Source organism: Carassius gibelio, chromosome A14 (genome assembly GCF_023724105.1).
Source record: "Carassius gibelio isolate Cgi1373 ecotype wild population from Czech Republic chromosome A14, carGib1.2-hapl.c, whole genome shotgun sequence".
Taxonomy (NCBI): domain Eukaryota; kingdom Metazoa; phylum Chordata; class Actinopteri; order Cypriniformes; family Cyprinidae; genus Carassius; species Carassius gibelio.
Window position 1 is genome coordinate 23,447,157 of NC_068384.1, and position 5,341 is coordinate 23,452,497.

The window sequence follows — 5,341 nt, forward strand, 5'->3', positions numbered from 1 at the left end:
TAACTGCAGTAAACAGAGGAGGGTAAACACCAGCCACTAACAAACAAACAATAAATAAATAAATGAAATTATACCTGAAACAGCAGCTGAACAGTGAAAAGTTCTGCTAACTGCGTCACATAAAATCTATACAATTATCACACTAAAATTATCTTTAATGCATCACATATATAAATGATGCAGAGAAACTAAAACCATCAAATAATAAAAAATATAATAATAAAACAATAATAATTCAACATAAACTAATTTAAATAAACTTATTTTATTTCATCTAGTAACATAGACAACATTTCCAACTTTAGTTTAGTTTAAGCTGAAGCACAAAAATAACTAAAACTAAATAAATGAAAACTAGACTTTAAAAACAACAATTATACATCTCATAATTTACTTCAAAATACATAATAAAGCACGCAGTATGTATTAAAAAATATGGTTTACAGTTATACATGATACTTTTTATTGATGGAAATCAGTTATTCGTTTCTCATTCATTCATTTATAGCTTTGACATTGCTATGATCATTACTTAAAATAATACAAATAATAATAATAATCAAATAAAAGCACTATTTTCCTATGGGCATGCTGCTGACAGCAGTCTTTGCTCTTGCCTTCATGCTGTGTTATGAGTCACAGCCGTCTGTTTTTAGGTCACAGCGGTTTTCTGGATCATAATTACAGACTCATACTCCAGAATAGGAGGAAATACCAAGGTGAGGAGCAAAAGTTATTATTAACAGCATAACTGTCCTGCTGTATGAAGAGCGGCTGTGTTTCCTGGATCCTCCTTCCAGGCGCTGCTTGATGCACTAAAGGTCTACTATGTTCATTAAACGCTCAGGTTTAATAAGTACACTCACAATTAACAAATCAAAACTCTATCAGAAACCAGATTCCACAAAAATAAATGCAACAGCAACAAGACATTTTTTTTTTGTCCTATTAGACATATTTAAACAAAGAGAAATCCGTGAGATAGGCTTGGCTTCAGCACGCATGACTTAACAGGGCAAGCAGTTTGGACATGCCTTAGGTCTATTGTGTAAAACGGTCTATTTTAGAGACAATATATATTTCAAGTCTTTCTTCATTATGCAGGGTGTGTCTTTATGGAAATGCATGACTTGGTATCATAAAACTGTTGCTCTGGAAAACAACATAATTAGACATTGAGAAAACATGGAGCTGTTGAGCGTAAGAAGAGCATATAAAAAGTTGAAGGGTTATAGTAATGAAGTCTGTTGTTTTGACTCAGCAAACACACGTACATACCTAGACAGTGCAGTCGAGGAAGAGTAATGTAATACTGAGTCACACTGCACTGGAAAGATTCTCAAACCATGATTATTCAGACCTCACCAGCTACTTTTGTACATCTTAGGAAGAAACGTGCTTGTACTGGATGGTTGCTCCCAGACTAAAAGACTCCTTCATCCTCCATCAAGCAAAAAAGTCCAATCACTTCGACACACAAACTGAAGTAACAAGTTGAGTTATATACTAATGGTTATTGAATGTTAAAACAATATTGCATTGAACACTTGTTTTGTCAGCTGTAGCTGTTTTCCAGTAATGAGTGACAGAGAATAGCAGATGCAGACGTCAAGAACAGATTGAGACACCTGTCCTGTGAGTAAACACTATAACCTTTCCTTTACAGAGACTTTCCAGTGCATTCACACACAATAATAATAGACCCTTTCAATGAATTAAAATAACCAAAATAAATATTTAATAAAACATGTTTGTAATTTTGTTTTTGCCTATTTGTAATGTACCAAATGTGCACATTTTCCTAAATACAGATGTATATACTGATTTGTGTTATTTTGTAATTTTCTAGCTAAAAATAGTAAAAAAAAAAAAATTAAATTAAATAAAATTTTAAAAAATGCACACACATTAGAAAAATCCTGCAAGCAAAAACAAAAACAAAACAAACCCAAAAGAACTTCCTCTATCAGCTCAGTAAAGATGTATAAATCACAGCGCACACAGAAATCACTTCCAAACACAACACTGCAGTGAGTTTGTGTGATCTCCAGCACGAACATGAGTATAATCTGTGTGGAGACCTCATTATTGACTGGATTTCTACTGGAATGACTGGAAGATGCAGATCATTTACAACCTGCAGAGGCGTTTGTAACAGTAAGCTTTTTTAATGAACAATGTAAATGTAAATTAAAATAGGTTCTGTTTTGGAAAAGTACACTCAAAAAAATGACTCTTTGAACGAACATAAAAAAATCATGGAAAGGATTTCCACATTATTAATTTGCTTTATTTCAGCATTATGCAATTCTGTTATTCCAATTTAATGTACTTACGTTGGGTTAACTTAATTTATTAAGGTTGATTCAACGTATTTACTATGGGCACAGCTTAATTTAATAGTGTCAGCCCAACTAATTTGCAATGTTTTGGACAATATTTTTAATAATTTAGTTCATTTTACAAAAGAAGTTTAAGTAAACTTAACAAACCTTAGTAGAGTCAACAAACAACAATTGAGTTAATTTTACATTAAAAACTTAATTAATGATGACAAAAATTTTTAACAGTGCCATTTTAGAGTGCCGCTGCTTCATACAACTCATCATATAGACCTTTTTTTAATTACATCAAGCTCATTGACTTAATCTTGGTAATTTATTACTCACATATATCTGTCACCCTCTGCAAGAGAACAACAATTACCCATAATACACTGCAAAATCCTCAGCCAATGAGATGCAAGTCTTTATAGGTTTTATTAATCTTTTACCTTTATGCAACAATAGTATGTTGGCTGAACAAATAATTTTTAAGTAAAGCTGACAATACACACTTTTTTTGTTGAATGAACTAGATTAAATTAAGTTCACATTGTTAAATTAATTTTATTAAGTAATCACAACATGAACGGATTAAGTAAAATTGACAAAAGTGAAAGTACATTTTTTGGAGTGTAGATGTGCAGCGGACGTGATTGTGCAGTGGGTTCTGCTTAACCAATAAATAAATAAATATAAAAATACAGAGAAAACATTTTGCTGCAGGGGAGCAAAGTATGAAGCCTTGCATTGCTGAAGCCCAAGAGTGTATGATAGCAAAACACGCTTCCGCGAGACAGAAGATAACCCCAGATCTAGACAGGTGGAGCTAGGGAGGAGGAGGGCTCTGTAGTGTGGATGAATGTTGTCAACATAATCATTTCTATAACAATTGGTATTTCATTGTTTTTATAGAACATGATATTTGTACCTGGTAAGGTTTTCAGCATTTCTTCTGTTGTAAATGGGTTAACAAGGTTTGGATATGACATAATAACTCATATATACATTAAAATACACAATGATATAAATAGCTTTGGGAAACAGTTGTAAAAATCACCCTAAATATGATAAAAAAAAAAATCCTGTACCATTACATAAAATGTATTTTTTTTCAAAATATAGTTTAAAGCCTATAAAATCAAGTCAAGTCAGCTTTATTTATACTTCATTGACATTACAAACAAATAGTGCAATACACGAATAGTGACACCGTTTTTTATAGTTTAAGCTCTCGAGCACACCATGAACTTCAAATGAAACTGTTAAGAGTTCAACAGCTTGCAGCCAAACTCATAATCCACAAATAGTTTCCACACAGTCCTCCCATTTTTAGAGATTTATTAGACAAAGTAGCATTAATTAAACATGGCTCCCATATCTGCGTTATATCTAATGCCTTTTTGGAAAGCATTTTGTTTGTTTATTCGTTACAATAGTTAATTTTTATGTGGTTTATTCGGGACATACAAACATGCGCACATGAAATAAGACTGACTCTAAAATACAAAGTGTTTGTCTGGTCTGCTTCGTGCCAGAAGTTTGGGGCAGTTCTGGAGCAAGGGTGAAGAGCTGACACACACAATACAGGCATGGTGATCTCAGATGACACAACTCATGCACTTTATAACGACTACCACCATTCCTGTTGTTTTGATGTATTTGTGTGCACAGCTTATATCTGTATTGTGTCAACAACTAGGCCTATATTGCACAAGGAATAAAGTTCTACAGAACAAACCCAGTCTGCTTTATATTGATGCTCCTTAACAGATATTCCTCTGACTTTGTAATTTGCAATCTGGCTGTGCATGCAGTGTTAAAACGAAGCTGGATCCTGATGGGCTGGTTTGGTTTTGTGGTCTTCTCGGAGACTTATAAACTGATGTTGTTTGACCCACCCAGTGAAGCCGTGGGCACATGGCATGGTTTTACAACAATAATGTGCGCAGAGGGACGTCTGTAGACACCGAGACAGAGACGGGGAGGCGAGGGTGTGACTCTGCGCTTCATTCAGACTGAGCTGGACCTGTTTTTATCTTTAATTCATGTCTTTTCATCCCCAGTGGCCTCCGCCCTCGTTAGACAGGTGTCCTGAAGGGGGCGTGTTCACAACAAGACCTGATTTTCAGGATATCAGATGCCCTTAAGTACGCTGGAGTGTGCTGTTTGCTGTGTTGTGTGGGTTTCTCAGTGTACAGTGGGACTGAGGAGTTCTCCAGCTATAGCGGTTTGACTCGACGCTTTTGTACACAAACCTGCTAAAAGCATTTGCACAGTTTTCTCCTTCCTCACAAATGTGCTGGCACGGTGCGCTGCCGTCCCAACAAGCACCAAACAACACTTTTCATCCGCGGCTAAAGGAAGAGATTATGTCATACAGGAAGTGCTCTCCCAAAATGTTACCTTAAAAAGAGGTTTGCTGCACATCTCAACAATGCAGGCAAGAATGTGAACGCCGGCCCGAACCCCGAGGGATGTATTCACACAATATACACCGGCCAGACTTTCTACATTACATCTCTCTCTATATATGCATATTCTTCTTGATTTCTAGTAACATTTTCCGAAATATACTTAAAATTACAATTGAATTCAATTGATGTCCTCTTTAAGATTACGTTGGTTGTAAGAACATATATTTGATCTGTTAGGTTTCCCTCTCTCTATAAAGTAAAAACTTCCCTAAAATGTTATTTATGCATAAAAAAGCAATAAATTATCAATGGAGTTTTAAAATAGCTACTTAAATTATTTAATTTCAGTACTCCAATTTAGACATTATATTAACTTTAAGTAACTTTGCAGCTCTTTTCTTGTAATCTTGACTTCTTTTGCTCTCCACATAACAATATTTGAGTCTTAACGCTGTCAGAAATGTTCTTCTTGTTTTTAATCAGGCTTCTGTGTTTAGGTTCAGTCGTTTTACTGTGATGGCAATGCACGGGTGAAAAACAAGTGAAAGAAATGAACATAAATACACAAGGCTGACAAAAATGCTCATTTTAGAAGAACGGCTT